The sequence below is a fragment of the Perognathus longimembris genome, chromosome 7, assembly GCF_023159225.1.
Source record: "Perognathus longimembris pacificus isolate PPM17 chromosome 7, ASM2315922v1, whole genome shotgun sequence".
Lineage (NCBI taxonomy): Eukaryota > Metazoa > Chordata > Mammalia > Rodentia > Heteromyidae > Perognathus > Perognathus longimembris.
In genome coordinates, this window is record NC_063167.1 from 83,543,426 (window position 1) to 83,561,550 (window position 18,125).

An 18,125-nucleotide genomic window follows, 5' to 3' on the forward strand; every position below is an offset into this window, starting at 1 on the left:
AAGTTTTAGATAACAGTGTGGGGTTTATCCTCCAAGTATTTGTGTAGCCCCTGTGGTATCCTTTGTTATTGAGGGTTACCTTGATTCCACTGTGATCAGATATAATACATGGGATGATGTCAATACTGTTGTATTTGCTGAGGTTCTTTGTGTAGACTATGACATGATCCATTTTGGAGTATATTCCATGGGCTGCTGAGAAGAATGTGTATTGGGTCTCTGTATGTTGAAAAACTCTGTACAGATCTGTCAGATCCATTTGGAATCTGGTGTTACTTAGGTCTTCAGCTCCCTTGCTAATCCTCTGTGTGTTGTATCTATCTCTTGGAGAAAGTGGAGTATTAAAGTCTCCCACTATGATTGTGTTTGGGTGTATCTTGTTCTGTAGTTCTGTGAGAATTTGTTTGACATATTTAGGGCCTCTTTTGTTCGGTGAGTATACATTCATCACCGTGATGTCTTGATTCTGGATTTTTCCTTGTATTAAAATGTAGTCCCCTTCTTTATCTTTTTGAGCTGATTTAAATGAGAAGTCCAGTTTGTCTGAAATCAGGATGGCTACCCCTGCCATTTTGTTAGGTGCGTGTACTTGGAAGATCTTGCTCCATCCTTTCATTCGGAGCCTATTTTTGTCCCTTGCTGTAAGATTGGTCTCTTGAAGACAACTGATAGCATTGTTTTGTTTATGGATCCACTCTGTCAATCTGCTCCTCTTTATCGAAGAGTTCATACCATTTATATTCAAAGAGATCATACATAAGTGTGTTTTTTTCCCTTCCATTTTCCTGTTATGTTGTGTTTCCTCTCCCTTCTTTCTTGTCTTTATTGAGTTGCTCTACCTGTTGGGCTCTGACTATTGTAGTTTCTTTCTGTTTCTGTCTGGGGGTCCTGTACTTTTTCTGTTGGGTGGGGTTCCCCTCTTAGAATTTGCTGTTGGGCTAGTTTTTTTTTTTTTTATTCACATAATCCTTTAGATCCTCTTTCCTATGGAAAGATCTGGGTGTTTTTTTATCCTCAAAGGTAAATTCTAATTTTGCTGTGTATCTAATTCTGCGTTGGCAGTTGTCCTGGAGGACGTGGATTGTGTTCTTCCAGTATTTTCATGCGTTGTAAGTTTGTGTGGAGAGGTCTGCCATGATTCTGATTTTGTTTCCACTGTAATATAGCTCTTTCTTCGTTTTGGCTGTGTTCAAATTTTGTGCTTTATTCTTGAGATCTGAGGTCTTGATAATTATGTGCCTAGGCAAGGATTGTCTAGGGTTTGGTCTGCCAGGTGTCCTATCAGCTTCCGTTATTTGGGTGAGGTTATCCCTTGTGAGATTGGGGAACTTTTCTGCAATAACTCTATTGAATATGTGTTGTATACCTCTGCTCTGGTACTCCTCTCCTTCATCTATTCCAATTATACACAGATTATACCTCTTCTCCCTGTCCACTATCTCCTGGATTAGTCTTCCCGGGAGTTTGACAGTTTCTTGGAGTTTGGTAATCTTCTGGTCTGCAGGAGAATTAATTTCTCTGACAAAGTGGAAGACTTAGCCTCAGCACAGTTACTTCGATGCCTCGTCAGCATACTAATAGGCCCTTGGAAACATATTCTCAGTAAGTAGTTTCTTTGTGTTTGCGTGCCAAAGGGCACCACTCCTTGTCAGGGGAGAATCTCCCCTTCCCCTGTACAAAGTCTCCCAGAGGAGACTGGTTTGACCAGCTGCCTGTAGTGGTAGATTCTCAATATAAATAGGACAGCCTCTCCTTAGTAAATAGCAAAGTCTCTTTACTGTAATTCAGGGCAGTTTCTTCTCAGTAAATAGCAAAGTCTCCTCCCAATTAATCAGGGCAGTCTCTTCATAGTAAACAGGGAAGCCTCTTCTAGATGAATGGAGGCCTGGTCAAAGTCCTGAGTAAATAATAGCTACGTAGGAAATAGCTCAGCCCTAGATATGTAAACTCTCTTTGAAGCAGAAAACTTTTGTAGTGGATAAACTTCTGTATTAGCTTCCTTCCTACCAGTAATGGCATTCCTCAATTTTTATAATCGTAATGGATCACATGCTGTGTTAACCTTTACCCTTGAAATTGTAAGTTAATTTCTAACCATATTTAAACCCTGGCCCTCCTGAAATAAAGTATGCATTGGTTCACTCGCCTTGCATCCCCCATGTCCTGACAATGGTTGCAGTTACCTGGACTCAACACTGGTCCTTTTCAGCTGCATTGTCATCCAAAAGAGAGATTCGAGATTCAATATGATCAATTCTTTGTGATGTGGCTTCGAGTGTGGTTTGCATTGAAGTGAATGAGAAGTGTATGGTTGCCTGATCAGCTCTCATTGTGGGAATTTCTTCTTTTAATGAGTGTGTTTTGAATCTATTTTTTTCATGCATTTCGCTTCTCAGGATGTTAAGATCTTCTTTAACAGAGGAGTAGACTGTATACATTTTTGCTTCCATTTCTTTCTTGACTTCCTGAAGGTCCTTCGAGACTTCCATTCTAAACTCCTGGAACTGTTTTCTGTATTCAGTCCTGAGGCTTTCTATCATTTCTTCTATCTTAGTCTCAGTTGTTTTTTTATTCTCCATCTCCTCCTCAGTCGTACTACTATTTGGAGCTGGCGAGTTAGCTTGACCTTTCCTGAAATTTGTAATATTTCTTTCAGATTTACACATCTGGAGATCTGCACCTGTAGGTGGCGACCTTGGCTTGGCTTTGTGCTGGTTTCCGCTTGTCCATCAGTGGGGACTTGTTTGTGTCCTGGCTCTGGGTTTGAGTTTGGCTGTTGAAGCTTACTGTCCTATGGGTGAGCGTGACCATCTCGGTTGTTGCCGAGGTGGTCACCTTCACTGCAGATAGGGTGGGTAGGTTCTGTGTCTTTCTCTGCAGGACTGTGCTCTGCCGCTGTGTTGTGCTGACCTTGTGGGTACCTGTTGGGGGTTCACAGGCCACTGATTCAGTGTGGCATGGAGACTTTTCTCTTCTTTGATTTTTTCCCCCTCTAGTTGTTGTGGGTCAAGAGAGCTCACCTCAGATTGAGAATTGCCGCTGATGGACTGTTCACCTACCTGTGCAGGAGTGTTCCTGTCAGAGCAGGTGTTGCTGTTGAGAGGTGGCCCACCCACCTGTGTGGAGTGTGCCTGTCAGAGCGGGCATTGCCACTGGGGGGCTCTGCCCACCTGTGCAAAGTACAGCTATCAGAGCGGGCGGTGCTGTGTGCACTCCCGCGGGGGGTTGGGCACGAGATCCTCCTGCTGGAGGGCTAGCACAATGACCCACGTTGGCCCTCTGTGAGGCATGTGCATGTGCTCTCTTGTGCTTCTTTTGGGGGCATGCTGCACCAGATTGTTGTAGGGTGCTTGTGCCCTCTTGTAAATCTACTGTGGGGCGGTATGTGTGGTCTCCAACAGGTTCCAGTGTCTGGGCATGGGTTGGTGCCCACAGGCTCTCTGCACCTCCACTGTGAGCACGGGGGAGGGGGTGTGTGCTCGGGCCCAGGTGTCTTTGCTGGGCTGGTATTGCACACCAGCAAGCCTGTGACTGTTGTTCAAAAAGTCCACACAGACCAGGGCGCCTCAGGTGGCATTCAAATGTCTACCAGTCCCCGGGTCCCTGATGAGGGGGGGGGGGCACTGGTGCAGAAAGATTCAGGCTCCCCAGCTAGGGCTTTGGGGGACGCTGACCTAAGGTGTCTCCCGGTCACCTTGTTTGCCAGAGTACTTACTCCCATTTCTTGCACAGGGAGAAGGATATTTGTTTTTATTTTTTAATCTCTCCTCTCTTGTACTAAAATTAGCCTTTGCTAAAACTTAAAAAGTACCTTAATTCAATCTACAACCTCTTAGATTTTAATTTTCAAAGACAAAAATAAAGCAGCTTTGGAAATAACAGCAACTTCTCGCAATTTCAAATTTCTTCTAAAATTTTATTTTACAGAAAATGCACATTTCATCATCCCATTCAAAATAGCTTAATCGTCTTGATCTTTCTCTGGGTTACCTCATCTTTTTCCATATTTTTGGCTATACCTGACCGTGTGTGTGTGTGTGTGTGTGTGTGTGTGTGTGTGTGTGTGTATGTGTGTGTGTGTGTGTGTGTGTGTGTGTGTGTAGTGTTTGAGAAAATCAGAATAGAGAAAGCAAGCCCCACATTCATGAACACAGTCCACAAGTCCACAGCAGCACAAGGACAATCAACAAAATGAACATTATTATTATTTTGCATTCTAGATGGCCTTTTTCTATACTCTTCCCAGAATTCTGCTCTAGGTTTTACTGGAAGAACGAATACAGCACCTTACACATTCATGATTTCTCTAACACCTTTAGTTTTCTTGAACTTATGAAACAGATAAGAAACTTGCATTGAAACTTGAGCCTGATACACAGCTCCCTTCTGCTCTTTATTTCTTCTTAGTCACGTAAGTATGTTGGAAGTGTCTCCTGCTTAGAAGAATCTGCCTCTCTCATCAAAAGAATCATACCAAGAACACTGTTAGAGCTGAATATAATCCTAGAGCAAGAAACTCAATGTCTCCTCTTGTTCTTCCCATGTAAAATTAAATATGTAACCCTCTTTACTGGTAAGTAAAAAATTAAATACATTTATTTTTGGTAGTGTGCTTATGATGTATTCTCTCTCCTTGAAAATGAAGGACAGTTTAATAAAAATGAATATCCAGACATAAAAGCATATATTGTTTGGGTGTATATAGGCTAAGAGGAAGTGGGTAGGTGAATAGAGAAGGGACTGATGGGCAAATAATACTTAATGTGTATATGTGAAGATACAATAAGAAACCTTGAGGAGATAACTGAGGTTATGATAGATGGCAAGTGATGGAAAAGGTAAAATTGATCAAGATGTATTTTACCCAAAAATTGATACATTCAGTTGTACCCCATTGGCACAACTATTTAAAACTATATAAATAAAAACAAATCAGTAGAATATACTGGAGATTTTGAGATGTCATTTATATGGTATACATCTTAAAGTCAATTTGAAAAGTTACTCATCAAATCATTTGGGGTTTGGCTTGGAAATGCTTGTATCTATCATATTTGAAGGTAATTGATATCTTTACAATCATGACAATTAAGGTATATATAAATGTCTTTCAAGAGTATTTCTAATTCTGTAGGTTTAGTTTATGTAAATATGTTATTCTTGAATATGTTCATTATTTTATTACAAATATTAAAGTATTAATTCATTTAACTGATACATATGTATGTACATATACATATTTACTTATTTTGCTTATTTTTTTTTGCTTCAATGAGCTAAGTAGTATCTATGGTACAATATCCAATATAAACATGGTAATGTATACTGTGAACATTTTCTTTTATTTATTTATTTTTTTTAATTTTTTGGCCAGTCCTAGGCCGTGAACTCAGGGCCTGAGCACTGTCCCTGGCTTCTTTTTTGCTCAAGGCTAGCACTCTGCCACTTGAGCCACAGCGCCACTTCTGGCCATTTTCTGTATATGTGGTGCTGAGGAATCGAACCCAGGGCCTCATGTATACGAGGCAAGCACTCTTGCCACTAGGCCATATTCCCAGCCCCAGACTGTGAACATTTTCAAATAACTTTCTCACACTGTGACAAAACAAGATTTGTTAAAAATAAGAAAGTTTTTTTTGGCTAATGTGTTCAGTTCATAAATTCCTGATTTAGTTTGGCCTCTTTCTTTGTTTTTCCTTCTGTCCTTCTTTTCTTCCTTACATTCTTTCTTTCTTGTCAGAAGATAAGAAGTCTTTTAAAAATAAAAGAATGTACAGTATATTATTTTTAAATAGTATACATATGAATACTAATATTCTACCACTTATATAAAATTCATACTTAACATTAATGGGTATGAACTATTTAGTATTAATATTTATATTAATCAGCATATGAAAAATTAATACTGCATTACTTGTCAATCAAAATTTTGACTTTACATTCTTTTCTTAATGTGTTGGGTGACAGACTTATCTATTATTCTTTTTTAAAATAATCTCTGAGTACTAAAATTTTCAAACTTCAATCTGATAAGCACAAATTCAATCATCAGATGTTTTCTGGGAGCTGTGAGGCCCCAGTGACCGTCACATATGGCTGCACACAGAGATGGAAGAACACAGTGCTGTCTGGAATTGGTGATCATCAGTATTCAATAATTCTTCATAGGTGCTAAGCCCATGAAAAATAAACAATGAAACTAAGGAAAGAAATGAGTATGCCAAGTTGAAAGCAAATTACAAATTTCAAATAAAACAAACATGACTGATACATTGTCAAGCTTCAGGAAGAAGTTGATGCCAGCAGCTCAACACTGGGTGCATACATAATATGTAATAGGATATCTGAACACTCCATCAAAATTTCGGTAAAGAGAAATTCTAATTAAATTATATGGCACATATTAGTAAGTATTACAATAAAAATAGATTTTTACATCATTTTGCTTTCTCCCTGTGTTCCTGATTCTGTTATTATTAAATAGTTTTAGTTATCTTCAGTGTGTTTCCATTCATGGGCTCTTTACTAGGTAGCCAAGAGACTTGGCCTGAAGAGAAAAGGAAGAGGGCTTGACTTTGCACAAACCTGTATTCACTGGATTCCATGGAATTTTGTTTGAGGGGATAGTCCTTGAGGCTCAGCTGATGATGTACAGGATTCTGAGATGAGAAGAGATTTGTCCTTGGATCTGTAGTGCAGGTAAGTGAACCACTGGAGGTGCAACGTTACTTTGTTAGAGCATCACTGGGTAGAGATCCACTTGATAAATGGCTATCATGACTTTGCTGCTTCTTCCCTGATATATTTCAATAGATGGGGTCATTTTGGATCTTCTCTAGGGGAATGTAGAGATCACCAACTTGAGTGGGGTCAGCTGAAACATAACATAAAACTAAAGGAAAAGGAAGTCTATAACCCTGTGTCTATAAAAATGCTAAGGGAAGTAGCTATCCAATTGAATGAATTTTTCATATCAGGAGGCTGGTTTTGGATGCTGCTTGGAGTCACTGATTCACTTGGATGCCAAGCAAAGAAAGAAAAAAGAACACCCACAACACCTAGGAAATATGAGATGGAGAGAGAAGCTCTGCAGAGCAGTCAGATGATACAGGAGACCATGATGAGAAGATCCTCATTGGAGGAAAATGAGCAGTATGTTACCAAAATGAGAATGTATAAATTTGCATTCATAAAGAAGGTATAATATTGGTGTCCACTAAATAGTAATAATAAAACAAACATAAGATAAACAGATTATAAGGAGAAAGAAATTATCCATTGGAGGGAAAAAAAATACTGGTTTTCTTTTTTTCTTTTTTTTCTCTTTTTTTTTTTTGCCAGTCCTGGGCCTTGGACTCAGGGCCTGAGTACTGTCCCTGGCTTCTTTTTGCTCAAGGCTAGCACTCTGCCACTTGAGCCACAGCGCCACTTCTGGCCGTTTTCTGTATACGTGGTGCTGGGGAATTGAACCCAGGGCCTCATGTATACGAGGCAAGCACTCTTGCCACTAGGCCATATCCCCAGCCTGTGGTTTTCATTTTGATGCTCTGCTTTTCCTTATAGATCTGGCTCAAGAAGCTCTAAATGAAACTTTCTCACTTATAAACACATTTTAATGCATGTAGGTGAATAAAATTCAACTACTTTTTGGGACTGGGAATATGGCCTAGTGGCAAGAGTGCTTGCCTCGTATACATGAAGCCCTGGGTTCTATTCCCCAGCACCACATATATAGAAAATGGCCAGAAGTGACACTGTGGCTCAAGTGGCAGAATGCTAGTCTTGAGCAAAAAGAAGCCAGGGACAGTGCTCAGGCCCCGAGTCCAAGGCCCAGGACTGGGGAAAAAAAAATCAACTACTTTTCAAGCATTCAGGGTCACCCATTTGAACCATAATAAAATGATTGAGTAAGTGAAATAAATCATCATTTGTCTTTTCTTGATTTACTCACCCACCTTTCTCCCAGACTGGCTATGAATAGGCTTTGAATTTCTAACTCTTTCATCATCATATAATGATTCCAACTTGAAACACTGCAAGATAAAATATATAACTAAGATTATGAAAACAAACTAGAATCGGTCACAGATTGTCTGTAAATGGAGGAAAATATTAGCTTATGTACATTAATCACCTAGTTGGTTTGTTTCACCATGGCAGGGAGCAACCAATTAGTTAAAAATCCACTAGTGTCAAACTCAAATATTTACACATGCAATTATGTTTTAAGTACTTCAAGCAAGCAGACTTTTAGCCATTCAGTGCCTGATGGCTTTGAATACTCTCAAAACCTCCTCTTACATTGGCTAGCCATTGAAAATCTTTAAACTATGAGGAACTCAAACTGTTTCTGCCCTTTGGGAATATCTGACATGTTAGCCTACATATTGACTTTTTTGGGCACTAAACAATTTGTAAAACAGACTTATTGAAGAATTACCCAGTATATCTGCTACCTCACAGGCACATCATATTCTTGATCAGATCCCAGAACTTAGAACTTTGTATAAAGATGCCATGCATGCAATAACAAAAAGTAGACTCTCTACTAGTATAAGATTAAAGAAAATTCTGAACACAGAACATAGAAAACCAGATAGTAAGTGATGTAAAGATTGTCAAATCTCCTAGAGGATTTAAAATTTTGCCAGGTACTGGTGGCCCATGCCTGTAATCCTAAATACTAAAGACGCTGAGGTCTGAGGATTGTATTTAAAACTAGCCCAGGCAGCAATGTCCAAGATACAACTTTTTCTGGTTTATAAAGCAAATTCCAACAAACTTAAAGGAAAAGAAACATTCAATGGAACTTCACAGATAACTTTGTGTTACATGAAAGTTATCTAGAATTTCCCCTCCAATATGTAGCAAACAATCAACAAATTTATATGTAATACATGTACCAGAGAGGAACTGTTAAAAGAAAATTTCAGGGCTTGGAATGTGGCTTAGGGGTAGATGTTGTGCCAAGTTGCAAGACCACCACCAAAAAGACCACCGAGACTCAGACATTTCCGAAATGCAAAAGCAAGGCAAGGCTTTATTTAAGCGAGCTGTAACTCGGGCCTCGTCCTACCCACTGACACAGCGGAGGTTAGGAGGAAGCCCCGAGCTGTGATTACACAGGGCTTATAAAGGCAAAGAACAAGGTTACAACAATCAGGTGTGCAAGCAAGATTAGGACACAGGTACAAATCTGATTGGCTCAGGGTTTAATTCTAAAATGGGGTTCACGTGTCTGGCACTTCAGTAGAGTGCTTGCCCAGCATGCATGAAGCCCTGGGTTTGATTCCTCAGTACCATATATACAGAAAAAGCCAGAAGTGGTGCTGTTTCTCAAGTTGTAGAGCACTAGCATTAGCTTTGAGCACAGAGAGGCTTGGGGATGGTGTCCAGGTCCTGAGTTTAAGCCCCCGGACTGGCAAAAAGGAAAAGAAAAGAAATTTTCAATTGAGATCAGTGAAAAAGAAAAGACATGTTAACATTTATAGGATTCAGCCAATGCTAAACTCAGAAGGAAAATGATAGCAAATGATTACATTACTGTAGCATGATTTACTTCTAATGAATAATATGTTTATATTCAACTTAGAAGATATGATTGTTTATGTGAAATTCAACTTTGATACATCTTTGCCTCTGTGTGACATGCAACATATAATCCAAAAAAGGTTGCAGCCTTGATGCTATATATGAAATGGCTCACCGATGCATATCTGATCCCATTCCATTGTATCTGGGAAGCAAAACTACACAACTTGGATGTGAAATACTGGGCAGTAACTTCTCAGGCTGGCAGTCACACATTGTTTTTGATAGTAGCCAAGTGAGTTAACCTCTCCTGCTATAAAGGTCTCTCCATCTTTTTCTGTTCAGATTCTTTAACCAAGTAATGGCAAAAAAAAAAAAAACCCTTACCTTGGGAGAGGGTAATGGTAGATCTAGTTATCTGAATTGGTAAGGGCCTCAAAAGCAATAGACATTAGTATTTTGCTCATTCTGTAATGAGCATAATGGTACTCCATGATGGGACTCTGCCCACAATGTTCACTCAGATCCAAGCTGAGTGCACCCAGGCAATCTTTTTTTAAATTAATTTATTTATTGTCAAACTGATGTACAGAGGGGTTACAGTTTCATATATAAGGCAGTGAGTATATTTCTTTTTTTAATTTCTTTATTGTCAAAGTGATGTACAGAGGGGTTACAGCTTCATAGATAACGCAGTGAGTACATTCCTTATCTAACTTGTTACCTCCTCCCACATTTTTCCCCCATTTCCCCCTTCTCATTTTCCTCTTACCCCCATGAGTTGTACAGTTGGTTTACAGATATAGATTTGTAAGTATTGAGGTTGCTTTGGTTTGTCTTTTTATACTTAGTCTCTGTTTTGGTTTTCCCTTCTCTAGTTCCAATACATGTATATACAATATCCAGGGTACTAAAATCATTTACAGTGATATCAGTGAGTACCTTTCTTATGAAACTTGTTACCTCCTCCCTCATTTTTCTCCCTCCTCCCCCCCCAGTTCTCCCCCAAGTTGTACAGTTGGTTTACAGTATATAGTTTTGTAAGTATTGTTGTTGTATTGATTCACCTTTTAACTTTTGTCTCTCAATTTTGATGTTTCCCTTCCCTTCCCTACTTCCAATAAACATATACATAATACCCAGAGTACCAAAATTACTCACAGTGACAATAAGGGTAAAACCCCTGGGGAAGAAAGACAAAAGACAATGGCATAATTTCACATGGTCCATTGAATATAACAATGACAATGGTAAACTGCTTATTACAATAACTTGGAGTTCTTTTCACTTAGCATCATCTTATGTGTTCATGTGTACATAGCTATTGAGCTATTATGATCTTCTGTTAGGACTATCCTAGACATGTACTAATTATTACCAGTGAGGGAAACCACAGAGTCTATGTTTCCTTGGATCTGGCTCACTTCACTTAGTATGATTTTTTTTTCCAAGGAAGGTTGGACAAATGAGTTTGGCTCAAACTGTAGACCTTTTGCATAGCAAAGAACATGGCTCACAAGATAAATAGAAAGACCATAGATGGGAGAAGATCTTCACTGGCCATACAAGAAAGGCCTCATAACTAAAATATATGTAGAACTCAAGAAATTAAATTTCCCCCAATACAAATCCTCGAAGAATCAATTGCTTCCTTAATAAATGGGCTAGAGACCTGAAAGAGAGACTGCTCTGAAGAGGAAATGAGCATGGCCAAGAGAAACATGAAGAAGAGCTCAACATCACTGGCCATTAAAAAAAATGCAAATAACAACAACACTGAGATTCTACCTCAACCCAGTAAGAATGGCCATTATCAAGAAAACTAATAACAACAGAGGGGATGTGGCCAAAAGGAAACCCTACTACACTGTTAGTGGGAGTGTGTTGGGAGCTGAGCCAGCAGCAAAGCTCATCCTGACCTCTGGCTATGTTGTTATCATCAGTTTGTGCTAGGACATTTGCTTACCAGAAAGTCAGCACTAATCCTTGAATTGCTTTACTATGTCCGCTGGAGTCCATTCTTATGTTAGCCAACTTCATCCTGTCTTTACTGCCATCAGATGTTGCCAATTTCAAAGCCTGTTTATGTTCTTGAACTTTAGTAACCCTATGCTATTCCCTGGTTCCTAAACTGAATATAAGCTGAAAGTTAAGAATGAACGGGGCCGCCGTCTTGAGGTACAGTCTTGAGCTGCAGACCTCCCGAACCCCATCTTTTGTCTTTTGTCTCTTGTCTTGTATCTTTCTTTTTCTTTAATCCTTGCCCCCTCAGTCAGTATTCCCTTTAGCTGCCGGCTGGCTCTGGCAAGTGGCGCCCGAACAGGTACCTGAAAACCTGGGACTATGGCAGAGGACCCCACTGAGGTAAGAGGATGTTCGATCACTTGGGAAAGAGAGCAGGAGAGAGTATGGAAAAACATCGTCAGGAATAAAATAGTACAGGACAAGGTAACAGCTGCACGCTATACATGCAGGCCCCCAAAGGTATGCTTCATGCCCAGGGAGTGAAAGTTGGCATTGAGGTTCCCGGAGGAAAGAACCACTAACTTAGAAATTTGGCAAAAAGTTGGGAAAAGTATTCAGGGACATTATAACACAAATGGCCCTGAAAAAAAAACCCAGTGGAAGCTTTTACTCTTTGGAATCTGGTCTGAGATTGTTTGGATTCTGGACATGAACAGATTAAATTCAATCAGTCGATTGGAGAAACTTAATAGGGACTTGATGAGCATCACCTAGCCCTGGGAGCCTATGCAGCTGCCCAAGAAGAGCTAAGAGAATTAATAATATCGGAACCCACTGGGCTAGATAATAAGGAAGACTCAGATGGCTCAGACACTGAGGAAAAAATATACGATGAGCCTACTAAAGATAGATTGACCCATGTTGAGAGTATGTTTAAATCAGTTATGACCCTATTGTCACAGCTTCATCCAGAACAACAAACTCCTTTAAAGGTAGATACTGGTGAGCCCCCACCAACAGTCCCAGCAGACTTACAGCTATCCTTGGCGCAGGCTGCTCACAGAGGGGAGGGACCTGAGGCTAGGGAATTGCTAACACCACCAGGGTAACTTCTCCTGACCGAGTGCTCTAAAGGCTGCTCAAGTTGAGCCTAATCTTACTGAAGTGCCAGACTTTGAAGTCAGGCCCCACTTTACCACGTGAACCCCACTTTACCATGTGAACCCCACTTTACCACGCGAACCTGAGATAAGCAGGCCCTGTGAGCAAACCCAGGACAAGCCCATTAGGGCCCAGCCGGTCAAGAACTCTAACCGCTGGGAATGCTTAACTCTGACTGCCCCCAGAGTGCCTCCAGCCCTGAGCCAATCAGATTTGTATCTGTGTCCTAATCTTGCTTGCTTGAACACCTGATTGTTGTAACTTTGTTTTTGCCTTTATAAGCCCTGTGTAATCGCAGCTCAAGGCTCCCTCCTAACCTCCGCTGTGTCGGTGGGTAGGACGAGGCCTGAGTTGCAGCTCGCTTAAATAAAGCCTTGCCTTGCTTTTGCATTTCGGAATGTCTGAGTCTCGGTGGTCTTCTTGGTGGTGGTCTTGCGACTTGGCACAACACTTACAAATTTGGAATATTTTATTTAACTTCGATGAGCACTCGGGCAGACAAAGTTCTCTCTGTCTCTCTCTTTTTCTGCCTCTTTCTAAAGATTCTGCCTGCCTGATAGCTTCCTAAGGTACCAATATTTGTTTAACATCAGCTTTGAAAGACACAAAGAAAGGTTTTCTGTTCTTGTTATTGATGATGTTAAGCTTGGAGATTTGATTAAGTTCTGCTTGTTTTTGACTAAATCCTGTTTTCCCTAGCATTGAGCAAGTGGTGGACAATAGAATTGGTTGGAGGTGGAAGCCCACCTAATCCCCAGGTGAAGGCGTGCCAATTTCCTCAAGGCTGGGCAGGGATGTGGAGACTCGAGCACCAGGTAACGCTGCCCTCCACCCTGAACTCTGTAACTGTGGCCTTGCAATTCAAATGTTGGAAGGTGAAGGTGTCTTGCTGTGAGCCTGCTAAGATTCTGACCAGCTCCACTGCCATTACACCATGCCAAATGTCTGTGTTCTGTTCATGTCCTGTCTCCCATCTCCTGGACCTTCTCTGGTCATAGCATCCCACTTCGGCTCCCCATTAGAGCTAAACTGGTTTCTCAAAATGTGGCTTCTTGATTTCCTCGCCGGATAATCTGTGAAAATTTTTGTTTGCTGGAAAAGTTTTTTGTTTTCTAACTAGCCATGTGGTTCTAAAATATGGGCATAATAACATCATTTTGCCACTGGAATTCTAGAAAACTTACATGGCCAATTAAAGAACAATTCTAAGCGCACCCCAAAGCTTGTGCACAACTGTCTGTATGTCTGTCTGTCTGTTGATACAACACATAAAAAAAAAAAAACTGGCATCCTGGTTTCAAAGTTACTTGCTTTTTTTGACTACTATTTTAATTTACTTTAAGTCTTGTGTTAAACTGATCTTTGCAGCCTGTGGGTGGAGTCACAGTGAACAGCTTGGAGGCAATCCTGACTCTTATCACCAGACTCCAAGACAAAACAACAACAACAAAACAACAACCAGGTTTTAAACCCAAACTGATCATTGAAAGTGTGAGGACTGACTGACCTGAAAACTGGAGTAACTAAATATAAGTTTTAGTGTTAAAATTATAACAGCTTCTAAACTCTGATGATGACTCCATGATAGAGGGCTGCACCTCCACTGTGAGACTAGTTTCTTACAGTTTGACATTTAAAAATGTAGGGAGCATTTGTTCACCTCTATACCTGGATAGCAACCATGGTAATGGACAGTAAAAATGATCATAGTCATAGACTATAGAAATAACCATAATAGTAGTAGAAATGCCATGGTAACTGTCAGGTTGGTTTACTTATGATTGAATACTGGATTGTTTTAGCCCACTTAAGCTTGCTTAGTGGTAATGGGAAAACATGGTCACAATTGTTAAAATAAAGTTAGTTCTAGGTCAGCCTGACCACATATTTTGCTTCTATAAATGGCTTGCTTAACCAATTTGTGACTTGCTCTACCCCCTGCACTAACCCCTGGCATCAGTGCTATGTGAGCACCTGTTGTCAATTCCTGATATCGAGGCCAGTTCCTGATATTAAAGCCAAAATAGATAACTGAGAGGGTAGAGAGCCAATAGAAATAGGACAAGACTTGCTTGCCAAATGCCATCCAATCAAGTATCTGCCAAGTTGGAAATACCCTGCCCCTGTTGTAATCACAATAAAAACCCTGCCTATCTGAGGGTCGGGGCTCTCAATCCAGATCCACTGTGTTGCTGATGGTTGGGAGTCCAGGCTCCAGCTTGCAATAAAGACTCTCATGTGTTTGCATCAGTATCAGCTCTTTGGTGGTCTTTGGGGAGCGGAAATCTGGCATAACAAAAGCATAGGTCCCAGCCATCCCAGAGGACCATGCAGAGATAATCACAGGCAGGAGAAGGTTCATAAGGAGGTTTATTAGTGGGACCATATCTCCCATAGGAGAGGGAGCTACATGGCATCTGCACCTTATCCAGGTGACAGCTTCTCTCTCTGGGGGTAAAGGGGAACTAGTTAGGTAGTGAGTAGGAGTGAGTGGCTCATTAGGTACGGGTGGATCTGCGGGATAGTGGGAGGAGCTGAGGACCTGAGGTTAGGAAAATGCTAACATTACCCCATTTGTTGTTTATTAATAACAGAGGAAGGGTACCAGGCTGGGAGTATGGGTGGAGGTTGTTTCTTCTGGAGCTACTTCCTGCTGTAAATAGGCGAAGTAGTCAGGGGTTCCTGATTTGTCATTTGGCCTGGTACCATCCAAGAAGTATTTGTTTGACAGTTTGGTTGGTAAAAGTCCTCATCATTTCCATGAGAATGGTTATCAGGGCCAATGGGTGTCATGGTCTCCTCTGGCTACCTCCTGCAGCTTGGGCACATCAAGGAGTCACTGGGCCTGGGGTCTTCAGGGTCCAGATCTGTGCTGGGTAGAGAAGTAGAGTAAGAGGATAGCCTTGAACTGCAAGTTCCCAGGTGATGTCCTGGGTGTGCGATGTTACCCTGTTAAAAAGAGACATTTGAAAAGGTCAGGCAAATGCTGACAAGTTCACAGGCCCAGTTAACAATGGACAGGTATGGACGTTAGGTGGGTAAACAACTATTCCTTTTGGTCTCCCGGCTCTGATTAGTTTTGAAAGGGCAAGTTTAAATTGTCTCCATTTAAGATGAGATTTCATCTTCTCTTACTCCTCTCCATGGTTCCTCCTTGTCAGGACTGACCTCGTCCTGAAGGTCTAGGTGCTCAATGTTTGGATAGCTTGTCCCAGTTGGCATTCATAGGGTTTGAACTCAAGGCCTGGCCACTGTTCCTGAGCACTTCTGCTCGAGGTTAGCACTATACCACTTGAGCCATGGTTCTGCTTTCAGCATTCTGCTGGTTCTCTTGAGCCAAGCCTCCAGTCTGGCTCTTTGCTGGTTAGTTAGGAGATGGAGTTTTAGAGGGATTTTTTTTTCTGCCTGGGCTGGCTTTGAACTGACAGGAGAACAATAGGACTAGAGCTTACCTGAAACTTGTTGAGAATTCACCAACAAATACTTGCCAGATTTCTGACGTAATACTTAGAGAACAGCAGACTGAATGAGATCCATATTCCATCAAATAAAATCATATCATTTAACGTTACTGGCAGGTGGAAGAGAAAACAAATGAATGACAATCAAGAGGGCAAAGGGTCAGGACAATGTAAAAGTCTCAGCTTCAATGGATACGAAGTGGCTGTATCTTCCATCCCAAATCAGCAGGCCTCCTTAGTCATGTGTGATGGAGGCAGGCAGGAGAGATGGGTTGGATCTGGACAAGGCCATAGTGGCATCACTCAGAGTCCCCTGTATAGATTGTCACACCTCCTGCTGGATTGCCTGCAAATTTCTACACAGACTGGTTAAAGACATTTGAAATCTCCCAGTATTCCCTGGTTGCTTACTCTGAGTACTCTGGCTTTTGTAGGCTGGTACCCTACTGGTTTAAGCAGGGTGACAGCTTTAAAAACATTTTAGAAGGCGTGGGCCTTTAACCATCTTCCTAGTCACAAAATCCACACAGACCAAAAGCAAACCAAGTCTGCTCTCTGCAGCAGCCACGACAGTTTCTGAGACATGGAGGGAGAAGACACCAATGCTACCCCAATGCAACCCTGTGGCCACCAAACACAACTCTGATGCTTTTAACCTTGGAATAAGTCTCAGTTGCAACTCTGACATGATAGGCCTGCTATAAGTCCAACTCTAATCTTGCGGGGAGGGCAGAGCCAAGGAAGGAGCACTTGGGGCCTGTCAAAATCTTCACAGGAACACCAACAGTGACTCCTAGATTTCCTGAGCAGTGTTAGCCACAGGCCACCACGGTCCATGCAGCTAGCACACATATGAACCTCCATCCTATAAAGCAAAATATTAATCCTGGGTCAGGAAAATCTAGGTTAGCAGCCACATTTGCACACTTGTTCCAAAATGACTCTGGTCCATTGATCTTAAAGAGTTTATGAGAGCACAGGAGAGAAAAATGGAGAAGGAAAATCTTAGTCTATACCAAAGAATTGTCAGGATCAGATGTACACTTGACTTTTAGCATAGATGGACATAAAGAATAACACAGTGGTTTTACATCTTTTGTACTTATACCACATGCTGCATATTAGAAACTTTTGGAGCTTTTCTTAGACATATGCTTGCTCCCAAACATGATCAGTTTGGGTTTAAAACCTGGGTTTTTTCTTTTGGCTTGGAGACAGGTGATAAGAGTCAGGATTGCCTCCAGGCTGTTCACTGTGACTCCACCCACAGGCTGCAAAGGTCATTTTAACACAAGACTTAAAAGGAAGTTAAAATAGTAGTCAAAAACGCAAGTAATTTTGAAACCATGATGCTAGTTTTTACATGTTTTACCAACAGACATACATTCCGATAGTTGTGCACAAGCTTTGGGGAGCGCTTAGAATTGTTCTTTAGTTGGCCATGAAAGTTTTCTGGAATTCCAGTGGCAAAATGATATTATTTTGCCCATATTTTAGAACCACATGGTCAGTTAGAAAACAAAAACTTTTCTAGCAAACAAAAATTTTCACATATTATCCGGCGAGGAAATGGGGAAGCCTCATTTTGAGAAACCAGTTCAGCACCAATGGGGAGCTGAAGTGGGATGCTATGACTAGAGAAAGTCCAGGAAATGGGAGACAGGACACAAACAGAACACAGACATGTGGCACCGCGTAGTGGCGGCAGAGCTGGTCACAGCCTTAGCAGGCTTACAGCAAGACACCTTCACCTTCCAGCATTTGATTTGCAAGGCATTTGAATTACAAGGCCACAGTTACAGAGTTCAGGGTGGAGGGCAGCGTTACCTGGAGCTTGATTCTCCACATCCCTGGCCAGCCTCAAAGAATTTGGCATGCCCAATACCTGGGGGATGGGTGGGCTTCCAAATCCAAAAGTTTTTGGAACCTTGATGGAACCAAGATGGAGCTTGCTAAAATCAATTCTATTGTCCACCACGTGGTCAATGCTAGAGAAAACAGGAT